The 23,276-nt window shown below is 39.7% G+C and overlaps 1 long non-coding RNA gene across 1 annotated transcript in view; it reads right to left on the reverse strand.

Moving 5' to 3' along the window:
• LOC311625106 overlaps positions 1-23,276 on the reverse strand; it is a 74,492-nt gene that overhangs the window by 50,817 nt on the left and 399 nt on the right. The window contains exon 2 of the long non-coding RNA XR_014795434.1: positions 19,166-19,227. This is a non-coding gene — a long non-coding RNA (uncharacterized lncRNA). The remainder of the gene's footprint in view (positions 1-19,165; positions 19,228-23,276) is intronic.

Below are 23,276 nucleotides of genomic sequence, written 5' to 3' on the forward strand. Positions count from 1 at the left end.
TATTTTTGTATTGCTTGAATGATTTGTAGGTTTGAGAGGTTCTATGAATAAAAAATAAAGATCTACCCTGAAGCTGAGAATAAGAGCTCACACTGTGAGCTAACTTCCAAAAACCTCCACAGTCTAAAGATACCAGACCAAATAGGGTTGGCCTGGCCAGAGAGCCTTTAAAAAGAATATGATGCACACTCTGAAATTTTTAAGTAAGAAATGGAGTATGTTCTACTTATATTAGACAGCCTGAAGTGACATCATTGAGATGTATCATAGGTCATTCCACACTTTGTCTTCCCCATAAAAACAGTCAGCAACTCTCCATAGACAATACACCATTGAGAAACCCCAGAACATGGGGTTGAGGCTGACAGCCTGGACCACACAGACTGAGAAGGACTGCATTAGAAAGGTAAGAGGGGCAGCTGCCCTCTGAATGCATCACCCCTCTTCCAGGCCAGCACAATGATGCACTTGGGCCTATGGTTGGTGCATATCCTGCTCCAACAGCATTGTGGGGCACTTTCCAGAAGGCTCACTCATTCAGCTCTCACCTCACAGGAATCACTAGGGGAAATATTGGGCTAGACCACTGGGGATCAGATAGAGATAGAGGAGAGGGAAGCAGACTTTGAACCCCCGGTACTCAGATATTGATGAACCACATTTCTGCTTGCAGTGGCACCTAAGCAGAGATCCCAGCCAGTGGCTCTGCCCACCTACAGAGCTGAGCCAGTGGCATCCTTTAGCCAGGGAGTTGGTAAAGGTCTGCCTGACTTGGGTCCCCAGCCAATGGGCTATATTGGCCTCGAGCCCATTCTACGGTTCTGCCTAAGCTAGGGAGCAAATAGACCCACCCAACTGCTGAGCGAAAGCTTCTAGTCCTGCTTCTCTGGGAAGCCTGGCCACAGATGCCTGGCAGCTATGGAGTGCATTCTAAGGTTTTCTGAGGTAGGGGAGCAAATTTTCAGCCCTGCCCAACTGTTAAGCATATAGCTCCTGGCCCCACATATCCAGGGTGCCTCAGAGTCGAGTCTATGTGTGGTACTGCCCAGCTGCAGAGCCCAACTTAATCCCACCAAGAACTGAAGCCTAACACAGGATCTTGCCAGATTCCTGAACACAGCCCAAAGCCTCACGTGGGCAGAGATATGACACCAAAAGCACAAAAATCAAAATCAACAAGTGTGACTATATCAAATACAAAAGCTTCTGCACAGCAAATGCAACAATAAAGAAAGAAAGAAAGAAAGAAAGAAAGAAAGAAAGAAAGAAAGAAAGAAAGGAAGGAAGGAAGGAAGGAAGGAAGGAAGGAAGGAAGGAAGGAAGAAAAGCAACCATGGAATGAAAGAAGATATTTGCAAATAATATATCTGATAAAGAGTGAATATCAACATTTACGTAAAAAACTCATACATCTAAATAGCAATAAAAAGATCCCAAGTAATCCAATTAGAAAATGGACAAGAGGTCCGAACAGACATTTCCCCCTCCAAAGATACAGAAATGGCTAACAGGTACATGAAAAGGTGCTCAACATCAGGGACATACAAATCAAAACCTCAATGATATACCATATCACATCCAATAGGATGGCTACTATAAACAAGTGCTGGTGAGGATGAAGAGAAAAGAGAACACTTGTGCACTCTTGATAGGAATGTAAATTGATACAAACACTATAGAAAACAGTATGGAGATTACTCAAGAATTAAAAAACAGAATTACCATATGTTCAGCAGTCTCACTTCTAAGTGCTTATCCAAAGGAAATAAAATCACTGTCTTTAAGATGTATCTGCACCATTGTGTTCACTGAAACATTATTCACAATAGCCAAGACAAGGAAAACCTGTGTTCATTGATGGATAAACAAATATATGACATACATGTGTGTGTATATATATGTACTAGAGGCTTGGTGCAAGAATTTGTGCACCAGTTGGGTCCCTAGGCCTGGCCTGTGGGATTGGGCTGAAACCAGCTCTCTGACATCCCGTAATGGGTCCCAGATTGATAGAGGGCACAAGCCAGGCAGAGGGACCCAATGGGTGCATGATCAAGTTTGGGGAGGGACTCAGGAGGTTGACCAGCTAGAGAGGGATTGTAGGAGGGCTCCAGGGCATGTCTGGCCTGTCTCTCTCAGTCCCAATCGACTGGACCCCAGCAGCAAGCTAACCTACCAATCGAAGCATCTGCCCCCTTGGTGGTCCGAGCATGGCACAGTGGGCAGTTGAGTGGCCTTAGCATATCATTAGCATATTACCCTTTGATTGGTTGAATGGCTGACCAGTCAACCAGACACTTAGCATATTAGGCTTTATTATATAGGATATATAGATAGATAGATAGATAGATAGATAGATATTGATATACATATATATTGATATATATTGATATAGATATATACACATATGTACACATACACAGATGCACATATATAATGGAATATTATTCAGTCATAGAAAAGAAGGAAATCTTGCCATTTGCAACAACATTAATGATACTCGAGAGCATCTTACTAAGTGAAATAATACTTATTTATCGAGAAAGATAAATACTCCATGATTTTACCTTTATGTGTAATTTTAAAAAACTAACCTCATAGAAATAGAGAGTTCAATGGGGATGGGGAAAATGGATGAGCATGATAAAAAGGTACAACCTTTCATCAATACGATTAATAAATTCTGAGGATCTAATATATATACAGTCGCTATAGTTTACAATACTGTATTATATATTTGAAAGTTGCTAAAAGAGTGAAGAGTTAGTTGCACACAAAAGGTAACTATCTATGTGAGGTAATGGGCATGTTAATTAACCTATTGAAGTAATCATTTTGCAATATATATGTATATCAAATCACCATGTTGTACATTTTAAACTGGCATGTCATATGCCAATTATATCTTTATAAAGCTTGAAAAAATAATAAGCAGCCAAATTTATTAGCTGAAACGAAATAAAGATGCCTATTGTAATTTCAAGAGAGATGCAGACCATTTAAATTGTGACGAAGGCTCAGAGAATGAACAGATGTGGCACTTGAAGGCTATCCTGAGACTAGCAAGTATGGCAAACACATGACTCCACATGCCTTCCAGTGACAATTTCTAATCCATTGCTGAATTTGACCTCAACCTCTGTACTGAATCTGTAGCATCCCTAACTCTGAGACAACACAATCTAAATCTAACAGAAACCTAAGAGAATGATAAAGAATAGTAAAAATATAAGGTTGGTGGAGAGTGTATTTACTATATTATTTTGCAGGGAAGAATATTTTTAAGTGTTAATTGTCCCTCCACTTCTTCACCTACATAGTGTAGCTGCAGATTCTCCCTTACCTACCTATTCGAGAAATGCAAAGAATAGTTTTAAGGGTAATTTATAGCTAATGCATAGGCTCTATATTCATTTGTTTTTAAGTTTAATGAATACCATTGTGTTAGGTTGTATAAATGTTCATGGTGATATGGAATCCTAACTCTATACACCCACTCCCCACTCTTACAAAAATATGAGGGGGGGGAGCGGGGGAGGGGGTAGAGCCAGAGAGAGACAAAGGGCTAAAAAAATCTAAGTGGGAGTGGGTCTTTAGTGTGTGTGTGTCTGTGTGTGTGTGTGTGTGTGTGTGTGTAGTATATACAACTTTTATAATATGTTGCTATAGCTGTACTATTTCTTTCTGGCAAGAAACTGAAAATAACTGCTAACCTTTTGGGGAGATGCCAGCAGAGCATGGCAGAAGACTTTGATCTTCATTTTAATGTTTTCTGTTCATTCAATCTATCAGTGGTTTATATTATAAGCCAGAAAGCCAGACTTTCAGGAATAAAATTTTTCCTCCATCATTAGCAGCCATGTGTCCTCCATGGGCCTCACTTTTCTTATTTATAAAACAAGAATAATACTTTTTCACTTCATAGGTTGTTTTGAGAATGAGATGCATATAAACAGTAGGGGCCTGGTGCATGAAATTCATTCACTGGTGTGTGTGTGTGTGTGTGTGTGTGTGTGTGTGTGTGTGTGTGTGTGTAGGGGAGGGGGGTCCCCTCTGCCCGGGCTGCACCCTCTTACAGTTCAGGAGACCTCATTCTTACTGCCTGCCTGCTTGCTGCTCCTTAGCACTGCCTCAGAGCTGGAAAATGCTCCCACTACCACTGCTGTGCTCACCAACCATGAGTCTGGTTTCTGGCTGAGCGGCTCTCCCCCTGTGGGAGTACACTACCCACCAAGGGGCAGCTCCTGCATTGAGCATCTTCCCCCTGGTGGTCAGTGCACCTCATAGCAATGGGTCATTCTGCTGTTCAGTCAATTTGCATATCAGCCTTTAATTATGTAGGATTATTATGTAGAATGTGTAAAGTGCTCATAATAATGTCTGGCATATAAAAATTTAATGGTTTATATTTTTAATTATTATTATTTTAAGTGTACATGTACTTTTAAACCTACAAAGGTTACCTAGAAATAAAGCTCTGGGACCATAATGATAATGCTTTTATGTATTTAGACAAACAAATAAATCATATGATTCAAAATAGAAAGCAATGCATGCATCCTTATTTCTATACTGGCATAGATTATTTTTCTTATAAACTTATTGTCACCCATTAAAGCACTGAAAGTATGTCTGAGGCCTCAGAGGATGGAGCACAAACATGTTTTAGTTGAAGGAGAGGGAAAGCAGAGATCTTCCTTGAAAGAGCCCTGATCCAGGTGTCAGCAAATCTGGCTTGAACTCCCTGTTCTGTTCCCTACTAGTGTGACCCTGGGTGAATCACCACCCCTCTCTGGTCCTCAGTTCATTTGTGAGAACTGAAGCAAATACTCTCTTTGTGCAGTTCTGAAAGTCTATCCAGCTCACTATGAGGCCAGGGGACCGTCTGAGTAGAGAGATAAAAGGTGAGACTAGCCCACCACTTGGGATTGGCCTCTTCCTTGGACACAGTATTCTTCTAATAACAAACATGTGGAGTTTTTAATTTACCAAAGATGGACATCAAAACAGAGAGAGGGAAAAAATTACTCCCTAATGACAACCTGGTTAAGATTCCATCCCAATGCTCACAGGGGCCCCAGAAATAAGCACAACCATGCAGCTGAGCCCCAGAAGGCAGAAAAGAACCTTCTGTGGCTCCTCCCTAATCTGTTGTTTGTCTTCAGGTTGTGGAAACAGTTTGGCATCTCAAGAGAAGTTAGAGTGTGCAAGGCATATATGGTAATTCCAGGATTTTTATTAAGTAGCTTTGCCTCACTCAAGTCTTATTTTTCCAGCCCTCTCTAGCCCTTTTTTTTCTTCTGCTTCTTTCTGCTTGGGTTATGTTAGCCACACAAACAATTAGCAATTCACAGCATACAAGTTTCTGCGTGCTAATGGCAGTGGATTTATTTGGCTCAAAAATCTGCTACTTTATTTTTAGAACATTTAAATTTCATGGTTAGATATTAAAACTGTAAATTATATAAATTATAAAAAGCAAATGGAAGACCCAAGGAATTCAGCCATTGGAAGATACATATTTGAGGCTCAGTGCATGAAATTCATGCACTTGGGGGAAGGGGAGTGTCCCTCAGTCTGGCCTGCATCTTCTCATAATCTAGGACCCCTCACTCCTAACCACATGCCTGCTTGCTGCTCCTTACCGCTCAGTTTGCTGTTCCTTAACGCTACCACAGAGGCAGGAGAGGCTCCAGCCACTGCCCCTGCACTCATCATGAAACCCAGCTTCAGGCTGAGCAGCACTCCCCCTAAGGGAGCACACTGACCACTAGAGGGAATCCTAGAAGGGAGCTCCTGCATTGAGTGTCTGCCTGCTGGTGGTCAGTGCACATCATAGTGACCAGTCATTCTGGTCATTCCGCAGCAACGGTTGCTTAGGCTTTTGCTTAGGCATATATATATATATATATATATATATATATATATATATATATATATATATATATACACACACACACACTAGAGTCCCACTGCATGAAATTTGTGCACTGGTAGGGTCCCTAGCACTGGCGGCAGCCATCCAGCTACTCTCTCCCTTCCCCTGGACACCTGCCACTGGCCAGGGCCTTTCTTCCCCACCACCCCCAGACCATCCTCAGAACTCTTGGTCCAAGGGACAATTTGCATACTATGCTTTTATTATATAGAATATATATATATATATATATATATTGTATATATACACACACACACACACACACATATATATATATATATATATATATATATATATATCCCTCTACTCCCATAAAATAATCCTATTTTCTGCTTTTCAATATTTCACCACTATAAATTATAAACACTCTTATATAATTTCTCCTTTCTATAGCCAAATTTAAATTATTGATGGGGTGGAAGAAGCGTGAATTGAAATCCAATGATAAAAGACAAACAACACAGCCACCTCATTTTGACAAATTTTCAACTTTTCCTCACATCAGACTTTGGGTAGCTCTGCTAGGGAAAGCCCTAAGTCTAAATGCCTTCTCATTTCTCTGCCTTCTAACAACCATAGTGGGAACCCCAGCAAGAGAAACACTGGTGGAAAAACAATGGAGGCAGAAAGAAATCCAAGAGCTGAGGAGGAAGCTGAGTGTAACCCATTTCTAATAATTTTACTGTTGGCTTACTTGGGGTGACTTAGAGTTACAGTTCAGGGCTGCCAATTGATTTATAAAGGTATCCAATCTCTCCATTTCTCAAGGAAGATGGCAGAGGGAGCCCTGACCAGGACACTAGGCAGATGTATTTTCCAAGGCAGCCAGAGCATTACAAAGAATAGGAGAGAACATTGATTTTATTTACCTTGTTCTAACACCATGTTCTGTCATGTTGTCCAAAGCTTGCCTGACATCCTCTAAACTAACCAAAATACATGGATAAATAATACATTTAAAGGTTTTTCCAGACAAATATATCTCGTTTCTATGTTTTAACACTGCTCAATCCTAACTCATGCTTTACGGGATCAGAAACCATGTTTATTTCCACACAGGCTCCATCCATCAGCGTCTCTTAGTACTAATACAGTGAATACCCTTTATAACACCACACTTCCTACCCCATGGCATTGTTGTAAGGATAGAAAAAAACAATTAAGCAGAGATACTATATATAATCTATATGTTTGGCATAGAGATTAAAATTAGCAAGACATGGTTCAAAGCTTTCTAGGTGAAGAGAAAAGGATCACCCAGCCCCATGATGGTTAGGCCACCAAGCTGGGATTGAATCTTTAACTTTCATGGATTTTTCAGTATAGGAATAGAGTAAATTTCTGGGACAGGGAGAATATAAGGGCTTATGAATCAGGTCCTTATGCATGTCTACCTTTATAAGGACAACTGCACTCCCAGAATCCTCCTAAGACTCTGGGAATTCTTCATTCTGAGCTCTCTTTGTAACCCTGATAACCATCAGCTCATCTTGAGATTGGCCCAGTCTTGGCCAATCTCAACAAAACAATCACTTTTCCCACTGGTTGTTGTGTGCTTCATCTAGTGCTACTTTTTCCTAGGACTAAAACCCCCTTTTATGCTCTGTATGCTTCCATCATAACTGATTATTTGTTACAGGGCTATATGAATAGCCAGATATTTTTCATGTTTAATTACATAGCTTTGCCAGACATCGTGTCTCTCCGGTGAAGAGTCCTTGTAACCCAATGCCATTAAAAATAATTTAAGCTTTTTTTTTCTTGTCATTTGATATTTTCTTTTAAAAAAATGGAATGACAAAAAAATAATAATAACAGCTATTGAGTTAGCCTGAGATTTAGACCAGCTAGTTAGGTTTCACAGTGAAGAATAATATTGTTATTAGTAAGTGCTTCATGATAAAAAAAAAAAAAAAAAAATGAGCTTAAAGCAAAGTCCACCTTAAGTCATGAGAAACTGGATTATCTTGTAGATGAGAGACATTGCTTACCTGAGCGCGCATGGCTGGATTCCACCAGCCAAAACATCCTGCAAGTGTGTAGCTATTCTAACTGAGAAGAGAATGGTAAAAAAAAAAAAAAAAAAAAAAAAAGGAGCCCTTGGTGAAGCTGTGAGTTCACGAACAGATGTCTTCATTCTTGGCCTCCTCCTTCATTTTTTGCCCATAACTAACTGGATATATGGGTGCCTACTTGAAATTTTTCTGCAATATTAAAATAATTACAAAATTTAAACATTAAGAGTACTGCAACTTTAGTTATTAAATGAAGATAGATCCTGACAGTAGCAAACACCCCTCTTCACTTTTTCAACTTTCTGCATCTCACTTCGATTCCACCAAAAATATTGCTATTCTTGGTCATGTTGTTTTGGAAATGAAAAAAAAAAAGTCTTTCTGGCCGGGTCCAGTTTGGCTCAATGGATAGTGTCGGCTTGGGGACTGAATGGTCCCGGGTTCAATTCCGGTCAAGGGCATGTACCTTGGTTGCGGGCATATCCCCAGTGGGGGGTGTGCAAGAGGCAGCTGATTTATGACTCTTTCTCATCGATGTTTCTAACTCTCTATCTCTCTCCCTTCCTCTCTGTACAAAATCAATAAAATATATTTTAAAAAAATCTTTCTGGAATGCAATTTCTGTTCATTTCATTAAATGAAAAATGTATAGCTAACAATGAGTTCAAAGTTCTCCACTGCTATATCTATCAATCCTAACAGCTAATGTTATTGAGTACATGTACTATAATAGGCCAGTTACTTTGAAACATGCCTTACACATGTTATTCCATGGAATTTTCACAAAATCTCCACCAATAATTTTTAATGAAGAAATAAAGGCAGGAAAGAGTATGTAAATAGCCCAATGCCACATAGCCACCAATGGCAGGCCAATGAGACTACAAAACCCCTGCTGTATCCTGAAGATGGGAATACATTATTGCTTCTCAATAGAGAAGAAAATCTGACCCTAGAGGAGGGAAGGACATTTTCCATAATAGACCTTGCTGGCTGTAAAATAGACTGTTACGGGGGGATATAAAAAGCAGGCAGAAAGAAGATATTAATGACACTTGGGACTCCTTTTTGGAATCTTTACATTTTCAGATGCTGAGTGGGAAAATCTCTATGTTCCTAATTACTTTTGACAACCTCAAAAATGAAGTCAGGTCAAAGTTATAGTCAGAATACTCAGTCAAAATATTCAGGCTGCAGCTGAATTTATTACCAAAGGACAAAAAATAATTTGATTTTGGTGAATTCGACTTAGTAATTGCTAAAAAAAAAAGTTGGCAGAGGCAAAGCTGAAATATAAATAATTGGAGGAACAGTGCTCGCTTCGGCAGCACATATACTAAATAATTGGAGGAACAATAATCATTATTATGGACATGCAAGGTACATTCCTACAGAAATAGATAAATACCTAAGTCAGCACTTAAATCATAGCTTCTAAATTTATCTGTCCTCTGTGATGCTAAAGCAATGTTCTAAACAACCTAGAGGAATGATGGAACTGAATAATGAAAATAATGAAGCAGAACACTGTCCTTGCAACCTCTAAGGCCTCTATATTTATTCTTCAAAAGAATTCATTGTGAGATACAGAAGCTGTGTAGGAACAAGTCCTCTTTTGTCCTTGGGACCAGCCTCATTCTTCTGGTCCATATGGTTCCTCCTGCCATTTCTCTGACTGGCAGGCCTTGTTCACTCTTTGCCTTCCTGGGTCCTGCCACCCTTCAGGTCTGGCTCAAGTTTGCTTCTCCAGACCTCTTTCCCTGACCACCCCACATAGCATGAATGGCCCATTCAATAGACAGTTATTGTGCATGGTCTTGTGGTCATGCTTAAGTTAAACACATATGAAAAAATGTCCAAAGTTACTCATCATCCCAGAGATGCAAATCAAAACATCAATGAACTACCACCTCAAACCTGTCAGAATGGCTATCATCAACAAATCAACAAATGACAAGTGCTGGAGAGAATGTGGAGAAAAAGGAACCCTCATGCACTGCTGGTGGGAATGCGGGCTAGTGGGAAGGCAGACTGGTGCAGCCACTGTGGAGAACAGTATGGAGATTCCTCAAAAAATTAAAAATGGAACTCCCATTCGACCCACCCAGTAATCCCACTTCTGGGAATATATTCCAAGAAATCAGAAACACCAATCAGAAAGGACATATGCACCCCTAAGTTCATAGCAACACAATTTACAATAGCTAAGATTTGGAAACAGCCTAAGTGCCCATCAGCAGATGATTGGTTTAGAAAACTGTGGTATGTCTACACAATGGAATACTATGCTGCCATAAAAAGGGAACTTTTACTATTTAGAACAACATGGATGGAATTAGAGAGCATTATGCTAAGCGAAATAAGCCAGTCAGAGAAAGATAAATATCACATTATCTCACTCATATATGTATGATATAATGAACAACACAAACTGATTAACAAAAACAGATCCAGAGACAAAGAAACACTGAACAGACTGTCCAACCTCAGAGAGAAATCAGAGGGAGGAAAGGGGTAAGAGATTAACCGAAGGACTTTTATGCATGCATATTAGCATAACCCGTGGATACAGACACTGGGGCAGTGGGGGCTTGTCCTGGGGAGTGGGAGTGGTGGGGGTCAATGGGAGGAAAAATTATTGAGGACCTCCCAGAGCTTTTGTTTATATGGGTTATATCTATTGATATTTACTTTATTAAAAATTAAAACTGAGAAATTTTTAAAAAGACAATTTAAATCTTTAATCATATTTAGTGTATAGCAGCCTTCTCTCTTTATCTAGTTTGAAAGTTCCTCAAGGCAATTTTTGTATTCAGTGTGATTAGGTGGAGAGCAGAGCCATTAAATCTGGTAGGAAAGGCAATGGCACCTGGCTGGTGTGGCTCAGTGCTTGAGCTTCAACCTGTGAACCAGGAGGTTGTGGTTCAATTCCAGGTCAGAGCACATGCTGGGGTTTTGGGCTAAATCCCCAGCGTCGGGAGTGCAGGGAGCAGCCAATCAATGATTCTCTCTTATCATTGCTATTTCTCTCTCTCTCTCTCTCTCTCTCTCTCTCTCTCTCTCTCTCTCTCTCTTTCACTCTTTTTCTCTTTCTCTCTCTTTCTCACTCTCTCCCCCTTCCTCTTATAAATCAATAAAAATATATATTTTTTAAAAGGCAATGGCACTATTGGATAGCCGTGGGAGGTAGTGGGAAGAGGAGGCAACCTTAAAATGCTGGAGTAGAGGTGGGGAAAACAACAAACAATTTATAAAGTGTAGAGCTCCAGAGAGCAGTCTGGTAGACCTATATAAGGAAACTGGTCAAAATAAAAGTTTGGGGATAGTGGCACTAGAAGTTTGGAAGCAAAGGGACAGATAAAAAGTAGCTGCTGACCCAAGGCTGAAGAAGATGAAGACAAACTGGGAAAGTGAGCAGGAATGATGTAAAAGAAAGAACAAGCTTAGAAGTCTGATGCTAAACTTGGACTCTGGTTTTATCACTTCCTATTTGAGTCCAATGAATCCAGTTCTCAATTCACTGTGGTTTTCTCATCTGTAAAAAGCAGATAAAAAGACTTATCTGAAAGCACTGCAGAGAAGATAACGTGAGATAATGTTCATAAAGAGTCTGTCGGTGTCCAACACCCTGCCGCTGTTAGTACATGTGCCTTTCTTTCTACTATGGAGCAACTGTGAGATGACTATCAGAATTACAGGATTGGAAGTGGGCTCAGTAAGAAAATGTAGGAGGTATTTTTGAATCCAAGAGCCAACCCAACAAGCATATAGTAGATATCTGAGTTGCACCTCTGTAACAATGAAAGTAAGGAAATGACAAGGAAATGTAAACACTAATTGCATACCTATTATATCTCAAGCACTTTTTTGGACTTTAGGGAGCCAAGGATGGTAAATAAGGCACGGTCTTTGCATCCTTCATCCCAAATAACCAGAAGTATTTCAGAGTAGATTAAATATCAAAGGTCTGGAATATTTTAAATAGCATTATGTGAAACTAAAATGTAAACTGGAGTAACAAATTACATGCTAGTCAACTAAATATCATTTGTGGAAAAATACTAGGAGCATTTGTGAAAGGAACAACTTGACAAGCATAAGGTAATTTGATTAGGAACATGAAATATGCTTCTAGTGGGAAAAGATGTTATAACAGCTCACTGGTCAGCCTCCTTTGAAGTCATTTACTGCCATGGTGTCTGATTTTGGACCAACATTCCTCCTAATAACTATATTGGATTTGGAGCACCAACCATATGATAGCTAATAGCTTAAGCTTTTATTAGGTATAAAAATAGAACAAGGAATAAAAAGGATGAAATCCAATTTCAAGGAAACTAAATGTTGAGGGTGAAAAAGATAATATGGAATATTTCAAGTATGAGAAAATCCCAGATACAATATATATTTTTAAATTCTCAAAGAGTTTGCATTTGGAATATGCATTTCATCCTTTTGAGTACACTGTATGAAAACCAAAATACTTATATAAAAATTTAATTGATTGGCAATATGAAGCAATATTAGGCCACTTGATACACTCTAGCAAGACTGCAGTTATTCTTGTGATATCTATTTGGGAATTAAGAATTAATGATGTTCAATGAAAGAATGGGAAAAAGAGTAAATCACCTTAATAAATAAACTAAGGCATCATTTAGTGAAGATGGTTAAGAGGAGATATCTGGTACTAGATGGAACTCTCAAAATGAACGTTCCCCAATTTCTTAGATAACTCATGGTGCAATTATCCCCTTTTCATCAGGGCTATGGTTGGCAATGCTTTGCCTACAAGTCAAATGGTAAGTAGTGGCTGAGCATGACTTCTGTCCAGCCTGAGGGCCAACTGGGGCAGTAAGGATGTCTAGCTCTCTCTCCAAGTGCTCTCTAAAGGCTCCAAGTAGAGGGTGGTGGAGGCACAAACAAGCATCTAGGTCAGCTTTATGTCAGATTTACCCCACTGTGGGTGTGGAATTGTCCTCTCACATTGGACCCAGCCCCCAGAGCCTCACACACTGTCATTCAGATGCCCAGGTTTCAGCACACCCCAGAGCAGCAAGTTCATATGAACATTTAGCTTTCTTTTCAATGGTGACTTTTTTGGGTTACTCTAGCAATAACCTGCTGTGTGATTGCAGTCAGACTATATCATTTGTATTTTCGTCTTGTGGAGACAATCACAGCCATCTCAAAATACTATAGAACTATAAAGGGCTATCCTTCAACCTCTATCCTTCTGAGACTTTCCTAAAATGCCTTCTGAATTGAAACCATAATGTCCACACCATTTATCTCACCAGGTTATCTGGGGGTTGAAACAAGCTAATTCATATCAAGAGCTGCTGAAAATGTTAAAACTAGTACTATACAAAATCAAAATAAGACATTAAAATATAAGACTTTTTAACACTACCATTTTTAATGGGATCAGTTTTCCTTTTTTCAAACTTCCCAGAGGTTATAGTACTGCAATCTTTAAATATTTGATTCTGTTGCAAATGACAACTTAATAAGTGAAACATCCCATTTGTTCATTTTTTTTACTACAAAGTGAAAACTAAATGCTGAGATAAAATTAACAATATGAAGACATTTGACTCTTAACTCCTTGATAAGTGGTATGACGTTTTATTCATCTCTGTTTCACTAAGATTAGCAAAAATGCTGATCCCCCCAAAAAACATTCATAGGTAATGACTTAAATAAGAAACATTTGACTTAAATAAGAAACATTCTGCAAGCCACACAGCTCATCAAAATAATACAGATCCTCAACTTCGTGTTTCTCTTTGAAGAAAGAGAATGCACAATTTTCTTCACATGAATGCTTGTGAAATGCCAAACATTGTTTTAAAGAACTCAGTGAATTATCTCCTATTGGCTTCCTTTTCTAATTATGAGCATTCCCCAGTTCCCTCAATTACCCATGGAAACTTTCTATTTCTCTCCTGATGGTTAAAGCCCTGGTGGATTTCCTGTCATAGTGATGGGCAGAATGAGGCCCTACTGCAACTTCACGTATATGACTGCTGAAATGAATATCTGGGTTGCACACTATTTTATGTTAGTAAAAAAAGAAGGAGAAAGATAAAGATGGGAAATTAATTCAATAACAAAGCTCCTTATATGGCTGGTGGAATGACTGAGAAGCCATGTGACATTTTACCATCCCCTCAATAATCTTCAACTTGGTCAGAAGTCAAAATACTCACTTTATATATTTTTTAATTTCTTTATTGATTATGGTATCACATAATTGTCCTCATCCCCCCCATTCCCATCCCAAACCCCTCCTCACCTATGCCTTCCCCGCCCCCGTTGTCCATGACCACTGGTTAGGCTTATATATATGCACACAAGTTCTTTGGTTGATCTCTCCCCCTTACTCCCACCCTCCCCTACCTTCCCTCTGAGGTTTGACAGTCTGATGGCTGCTTCTCTGTCTCCGGGTCTGTTTCTGTTCATCAATTTATGTTGTTCAATATTTCCCCTAGATGTGTTAGATCATGTGATACAAGGAATTCTCTTATAAGGACCGAAACTAAGATAAGCTATAATGGTTATGCTGAGAGGCAAATGAATCAGTCTATAGTGAGTTCCTTTCTGAATACTCACTTTAATACTGGAAGGGCAAGTGGTTGCCTACAGATGTGATATGGGTGAGATGGGTTGTAAAGGGACACGAGGAAGCAATGATGATGTTTGGGATCTTGATTGCAGTGGTAGTTCATGGATGTATATGTCTGTTAAAGCTCACCCAATGACATCTATTGGGTGTATGTCACTTTCTATAGGTAAATTACACAAGAATAAAGTTGACAAAAAGGGGGAGATGGCAGGGCAAATTAAAAACACAGCAAGAATTATCAGGCGAGGAAGATAAAGAAGCTTGGCATTAATCCTAGTAGGGCTGTCAAAAATCGTCAAATGCATGTTTCCTAAAGTGGGTTTCATTCAACAATAGTACAGCAAGAGAAGAAGAAAAGTACTCTGCAAGGTCAAATAAGTATTGGAAATGAATAAATGCTCTATCAGTTTATGTTATCATAAGAAATAGTCTTTAAGAACTCCTGCAAACAAATTTTGTTTAATTTCTTTTACCTGACATTCCCCAAACTAATTTTGAGTGAAATCTATTTTAAAATGTCCTTGTCTGGCCCCTTCCTTTCATGTGGACCTAAGAAAAGTTACATAGTTAATTAGGAGACAATGCTAGTTAAGAGCACAAGCTTTGACAGAACAGGATTATTTAGCAGAGAGATTTTGGACAAGTCATAAAAACCCTCCAAAACTCAATAAAACACTGTCTTTATAAGCTGTCAGATGGAAGGGTGTTTGGGGGCTGGGTAAGAAGAGTAAAGGGACTAAGCAAAGAAAAGAACAGAAAACAAACTCATGGACACAGACAACAGTAAGATGATATCCAGAGGGCAAGGTAGAAGAAGGTAAAAGAGAAATAAATGGTAATAGGAGACTTGACTCGGAGTGGTAAACACACAATATGATATACAGATGATGTATTGTAGAATTACATACCAGAAACCTATATAATTTTATTAGGCAATATCACCCCAATAAATTCAATTATAATTAATTAATTAATTAATCAAAACTTTTCATGATTCCTTCAAATAAAGCTATAGTGAGCCTCTATGAGGTGGGGGCTCGAAGTAAAGAGGAGCATTAAAGTAGAAAAACTCAGAGAAGTCTCTGTAAAATAAAATAAAAAACAGAAACCAATTCTCCACTTGGTTTACCTTCAATAGACCTGAACCAAACACCCACACACTTAAGTTTACTGAGAAATGCAGCTGATGGTTAACATTAGCACTTTTATTTAATTATCCTGCTCTATCCACAAGTCCTCATCTACAAATTAACGGCATGGGCAATCTGTACTCCATCAGAAGTGGAGCCCACTGCATAGCACAGCAGCTTTTCAGAACACATACTGAGAAAGGATGGGGTTGCCATAGCAACACCATCTGGCACTACCTACTCCACCCTCCCCTCAGCACTCTCCTGTTTAGGCCCTCATCTTCCCTGGCAGATTGCTTTATTTTTTTTCACTTTATGATTTATATGGACAAAACATGCATTTAAGGGCATGCTATGTTAAGCCCTGCATCTTTATGTAGGAAAAGCACCAATGATCAACATAACAATTATGTCCAGTTATTTTCAAATTAAGATGCACGTGAGAACCATCCATGACTTGAAGACCAGGTGCCTGGGTCCAGCTCTTTGCATTCACACTTCCTAGGAATTCAGCCTTATCCTATCTAATAAAAGAGTAATATGCAAATTGTCTGTCACTACAATACACAAGATGACTGCCCCCATGTAGTCAAAGATCCTGCCCCCATGTGGACACAAGATGGTCACCACAAGATGGCCAGCAGGGGAGGGCAGTTGGGAGGGACCAGGCCTGTGAGGGAAGGCAGTTGTGGGCGATCAGGCCAGCTGAGGAGGGCAGCTGGGAGTGACCAGGCTTGCAAGGGAAGGCAGTTGGAGGTGATCAAACCTGCAGGGGAGAGAAATTAGGGGTGACCAGGATGGCAGAGAAGGGAAGTTGGGGGTGACTGGGCCTGCAGGGAAGAGCAGTTGGGGAGGGGACCAGGCCTGCAGGGGAGGGCAGTTAGGGGTGACCCGGCCTGCAGGACAGGGCAGTTAGTGGCAAACAGGCTGGCAGGGGAGCAGTTAGGCATCAATCAGGCTGGCAGGGGTGTGGTTAAGGGGTGATCAGACTGACAGGCAGAAGTGGTTAGGGGCAATCAGGAAAGCAGGCAGGTGAGCAGTTGGGAGCCAGCAGTCCTGGATTGTGAAAGGGATGTCCGACTGGGATTGGACCTAAATGGGCAATTGGACATCCCTCAAAGGATCGCAGATTGGAGAGGGTGCAGGCTGGGCTGAGGGACACACACCCCCGTGTACAAATTTTGTGCACCCGGTCTCTAGTTTAATATTAAGCTCCACAAATTGGAGAACCACTAATTTACTCTAATTCCTTGATTTTATACATAAAGAAAATAAGATCCTAAATGAACCAAACCTGTCCCTCTTGCAACTTATTTATAGTGGCAGGCAAACAGCCCAATTTAATGTCTCCAAGTTCCAGGAGCATTATCTGCATATGCCTGCTCTGTGCCTACTTGTATGGAAATATGCTTTCTCCAAATTCCCTGCTTCTAATTTTCTTGATTAATTAGCTGTTTGGCTGAGTGTAAATGATTATAAAGAATCTCTGGAAATTCTAGAAGAAGCCTTCTAGCTGACATATATTTATGTTGGATTCCGTATAAATTTTCTATCAAATATACAAACCTACAAATTTTATTTCTGAGCTAGATAATGGCTAAAAATCCCCTCCTCTATTTTGTGAATATTTTTTATCCTTTGAATCTGGATTCAGAAATAATATACAGACACTGGGTTATGATTATTTGTAAATTAGGAAAACTTTACTTTCTAGTCTTTAGGAATAAATTACAAACAACTTTTCTTTGATTCCTGAAAATTTATGAAAATTACACCAACTATGAGACCTGCCTATAAGGATAAATTAATAATATACTATTTTGTACTTATTTTCAAACTTTCAGCTCACAGAAATTGATCAAATTTCAATGAATTTCCATCAAGCCAGATCCTAGGTGGAAAGCAAGTCTAAGATTTAGACTGTAGACTGTTAAACTGGGGCATTTTCAAGATAAATGATGCCATTGGTAACAACTTAACTCAGACTCCTTTGGTGAGTTGGGAGTGCAAGGAACAATCTTACAAAGCAGATACTACTATCTGCCTAACACCTTTCAACTTCAGCACAATTGCTTTTTTGGGTGGGATAATTCTTTGCTGCAGGAGCTCTTGCATTATAGGATATTTAGCAGCATCCTTGGCCCTACACACTGGGTACCAGTATCACTCCTTTCTGTTGAAGCAACCGAAATTTCTCCAGACACTTCCAGATATCCCTTGGGGAGCAAATCACAGTAGTTGAGAACCACTACCGTAGAGTTTATTGGCCTGGAACAGCCCATCTGTGATTCTTTCCTGCAGGTATGTTTAGAATAATGTTTCCTTTCAGAGCTTCAGACAAACTACCTGCTTCATTCTCTTATTTTAACATCTTTATTGAGATATAATTCTCTCTCTTTCTCTCTCTCTCCAGCTCTAGGCAGCCATTCACTATCTATGTTCTATTCTATAGATTTTCCCATTCTGGATTTTGCATATATATAGAGTTATGTAATATATAGTCTTTTATGACTACTTTCATAATGTTTCAAGGCTAAGCTATGTCGTAGCATGTATCAGCAATTAAGTAATTTTTTTATTGAATAAAATTCCACTGTATGAACATACCATATTTTATTTAACAGTATTCAATTTATGGACACCTTAGGTCATATTTATTTTTTGGCTTTTATAAATAATCTTTTATGAATATTCATGTACGTGTGTGTGTGTGTGTGTGTGTGTGTGTGTGTGTTTCCATTTCTCTTTGGTGTATACTGTATCTAGGAGTGAATTTTCTAATCCTATACTAACTATGTATTTCATTTTTTTAAGAACTACCTATCTGTTTTCCAATGGCTGAACCATTTTTTATTATCTTCAGCAGTATATGAAAATTCCAATTGCTCCGCATGTCTTGTGGTTCACCTACATTTACTGGGATGCTGTTGCCTAGGTGTTTGTTCAATTTAGTGACATTACGTAAATGCTGGGCTGGGTGCATGCCTTTGGTGATAAAATAAATGTAAAAAATAAACATTCTCTTGTCTGCAGATGGCAAGGTTTTATTATCACTATTCATGCCAATTTTTGTCAGAAAAGGAGGCCTAAAGAGCAATCATTTAAAACCAAACATTTTGGTTTAAAAAAATACTCCATCTCTACCCACTGCCATTTGAGCTGTTTATATTTGTCATCCCTGTGAAACAAGTCACTTCATTCAAATGCACAATGTTCCGTTAGCTACTTCCAGAAGAAGTTGGCCTTTCAAAATGGACCTTCTTTTTATGCTTTTGCTGAGCTTTATTTTACTATTTATATGTCCGAAGTTGGACAGTTGATTACACAAGCTATAGAATTTTCCTGAACTATGCACAGAAAGAATAGCTTGCCCAATCATTCATGTGGTTACACTAACAAACGATTATTTTCTGGGGAGAATTGTGAGCCACTGATAAATGCTTCCTCTGATTACCTTTAAGGGGAGATGCAGAAGATGTCCATTCAGGAACATGTCTTTCCCTTCAGCTTTCTTTTCTATTGATTACAGAGAGAGGAAGGGAGAGGGAGGGAGAGATAGAAGCAACAATGATGAGAGAGAATCATTGATCAGCTGCTTCCTGCATGCCCCACACTGGGGATTGAGTCTGCAACCCAGGCATGTGCCCTCACTGGAAATCTAACCATAATCTTCTAGTTCATAGGTGAACACTCAACCTCTGGGCCACACCGGATGGGATCCCTCAGCTTTTAAACAAGTGAGTCCTACCCTCAAGCTCTATAGTAATTAAAGCAACAGTCCCATATTTAACAGTTCCATATTTAACAGATCCTGATATTACAGGATCATGGCACTTTGTGCACAGGGTGGGGTGTGTCCCTCAGCCCAGCCTGCACCCTCTCTACTGGGATCGGGTCTAAATGGGCAGTCAGATATCCCTCTCACAATCCAGGACTGCTGGCTCCCAACTGCTCACTTGTCTGCCTTCCTGATTGCCCCTAACCGCTTCTGCCTGCCAGCCTGATCACCCCCTAACCATTCCCATGCCAGCCTGATTTATGTCTAACTGCTCCCCTGCCAGCCTGTTTGCCCCCAACTTCCCTTCTCTACCGGCCTGGCCACCCCTAATTGCCTTCCTCTACAGTAGGGGTGTCGAACTCAATCAGAGAAGGGGCCAAAATCTAAAATCCAACCTAAATCGCGGGCCGAATGGTTTATTGAACAGTCATAAACTGACAATGTCATAAACTAACAGCGGAGTGCAGTGATGACAGCGCGGTGCGGGCCACACTGCAAGGCCTGGCGGGCTGGATTTGGCCCGCGGGCCTTGTGTTTGACACATGTGCTCTACAGGTTGATCACTTCCAACTGCCCTCTCTTGCAGTCCTGGTGCCACCCAACTGCCCTCCGCTGCTGGCCATCTTGTGGTGGCCATCTTGTGACTACATGGGGGCAGGATCTTTGACCACATGGGGGCAGCCATATAGTGTGTTGGAGTGATGGTCAATCTGCATATTACTTTTTTATTAGATAGGATAGAGGCCTGGTACATGGGTGGGGGCCAGCTTGTTTACCCTGAAGGGTGTCTCAGATCAGGGTTGGGGTTCCCTTGGGGTGTGTGGAGGCCTGGGTGAGGGGCCTGTAGTGGTTTGCAGGCCAGCCACACCCCCTGGTGATCCAACTGGAGGCCCTTCTCCTCTAATAAAGCCTATAGTCCAGGTTTTCAGCCTCTGTCTGATCTTCAAATAATCTGGTCACTCAGTGTAAAAGGAACATCTATAACTCAACAGCAACAATACAACAAAATGGCCCAATCAATACTAAATGAAATTAGCCAGTCACAAAAGGGAAAATATTATATTATTCCACTTATATGAGGTATGCAAAGTAGTCAAAATCAAAGAGACAGAAAGTAGAATGGTGAATGTCTTCATTGGGGGGGGGGGGGGGGGGAATGAGAGAACAAGAAAATGAGGAATTATTGTTTAATAAATAGAGTTTCTGTAACAAAGAAAAACTGCTAACCAGTATATGTAAGTAATTTCCACAAATCAGTAAGACAAACCATTGGAAAATGGATAAAACATATGGGAGGAAACATTACAGATGAGGGAACAAAGAACAATAAATATATGCAAAGGCATTTAATCTCACTAGTAATCATGGAAATGAAAATGCAAACAATACAATAGCCTTTCAGAACCATCAATTGGCTAAGATGATAAGTCTGAGTCTACCAAGTGTTGGAAATGATGTAGAGCAAAGCAAACTCATTCACTGCTGCTTGGAAGGTAAGTTGGCACAACCATTTAGGAAAAAAATTGACCTCATTTAATAAAATTGAAGATGCATATATGCGATGACCTGGCAAGTTTTTCCCCAGGCACATGTGGCCAAGAATACATAGCCAAAATGTTCATAAGAAAATGTTGTAATAGTAAACATTTTTCAGTAGCATAATTCCATCCACAGGGACCTCTGTAAATCAATTGTGGCACAGGTATACTGTACAATGGCACATAATCCAGCAATGAATATACATGAACCAAAGCTGCACATAACAATACGGATAAATCTTACAAACATAATGCTGAGGAGAAAAAACTAAATTGCAGTTGAATATATAATATCACTATTTTATTTATCGACATTTTTAGAACCTGTTAAATTGTGTGTGCCTAAGAATAAAATTGCTGAGTCCTAGGGTATGTGAATCTTTAGTTTTAAGAAGCAATACCAAATGTTTCTTAGGGATTGCTTTGTATTATTTCTTGTGGTCCATGGTGACCACAAGAAAGGGACACAGGAGAAGGGCATAGGGAACAAAGTGCATTATACTCAGGTTTTAGAGAGTAGAGAGAATGAGTCACCCCACACCATGTGAGACCAGAAGGGATGAGCACCAATGGAGTGGGTTCAACCAAATAAGTAGGGAAGAAAGAGAGAGAAAGAATAGGTGGGGAAATGCCTTTATAGGGGACTAGTGTGGTGTGCATTTGAATATCATTCTGTTAGAACAAATTATTTTGTGGCTATTTTATTTATTTATTTTAAATATATTTTTATTGATTTCAGAAAGGAAGGGAGAGGGAGAGAGAGATAGAAACATCAAAGATGAGAGAGAAGCATTGATTGGCTGCCTCTTGCAGACCCCCTACTGGGAATGAGCCCACAACCTGGGCATGTGCCCTTGACAAGAATGGAACCTAAGACCCTTCAGTCTGCAGGCCCACAGTCTCTCCACAGAGCCAAACTGGCTAGGGCTTTTGGGGATATTTTAAATCTCTCTTCTCAGCCCTTTATTTCAGTAAAGCCTGCCCCACCTACACAGAAATAACAAGAGACATAAGCTCCTGCAGAATTTAGAGAAATCTTTGAAGAGAACTTTGGATCCCAACGCCCAAAGTCAGAGATAAAGATATCAAATCAATTTCATCTATTTAGTAAAATCTAAGGCTCTTTACCTCAGCTTAGCCAACATTTGGGTAAGCCTGGGTAGTTACAGGGGCATGAGACAATGTGTCTGAGGGAAGTTGGATATACCTCTCATGGTGCTTCTAGAAAGATGGAAAATCTATGAAGTGTTAGTATCCCTTGTAAACCATATTTTCATTCTTAGGGTTCATTTTTTTAAATACATTTTATTGATTTTTTACAGAGAGGAAAGGAGAGAGATAGAGAGTTAGAAACATCAATCAGCTGCCTCCTGCATGCTCCCTACTGGAGATGTGCCTGCAACCAAGGTATGTGCTCTTGACTAGAATCGAACCTGGGACCCTTCAGTCCACAGGCCGACGCTCTATCCATTGAGCCAAACTGGTTTCGGCCTTAGGGTTCATTTTTATGTTCCTACTACAGCTCTGAAGTAAGGAAGTGGCACTAGGATTGTAATTTACTTAACCATTCAGACACTGGGATGTCCGTTGGAGGCTGCAAGATGCTGGGTATCAGTTATTTATTCTTGTCTTTAAAACACCACACACTTGCTCACAGTCCATTTAACTATGACCATGATCAACAAGCCTTTTCCTATCACTGGTCCAGAGTGAGACCCTCTCCCTCTTTCCAAAAAAAGGGCGAATAGTAATCCCTCTCATTCAGGGATGAACAGAAAAACAAGGGTTGCCTTGACTACATGCAATGCAGTAAAAATACCCAGCACCCCTAACTTTTGAAAATCAAAGCTCATTTTCACAATGACAACAAATGGCACCAATCCCCACTGAGGAAATGTCAAGTGCTTAGTTATTTTGGTCTCCATTTGCTGTTCAGTGATAGGAACGCAAGATGGGATTATTTATCTGGTTTCATTTTTAAAGGTTTACATCATCAATAATGTAACAGGAATGAGGAATGTAGTAGAGAACCACATTTGCATTTTTACAAAGAGTTTGCCAATTGATACAGAACAATCCATTACAAAAGTTTTCCTTTCCCCACTTATGTTTAATGCCACTTTTAAATATAAACAATTCCCACATGTATTTGCATCAATTTCTGAACATCCTATATTATTTTGTTATATTGACTATTTTCTTCTGTAATATGCTGTTTTTAAATAGTTTTTATTTATATAACTAGAACA

Source organism: Pipistrellus hanaki (assembly GCF_964339955.1).
Source record: "Pipistrellus hanaki genome assembly, chromosome: 6".
NCBI lineage: Eukaryota > Metazoa > Chordata > Mammalia > Chiroptera > Vespertilionidae > Pipistrellus > Pipistrellus hanaki.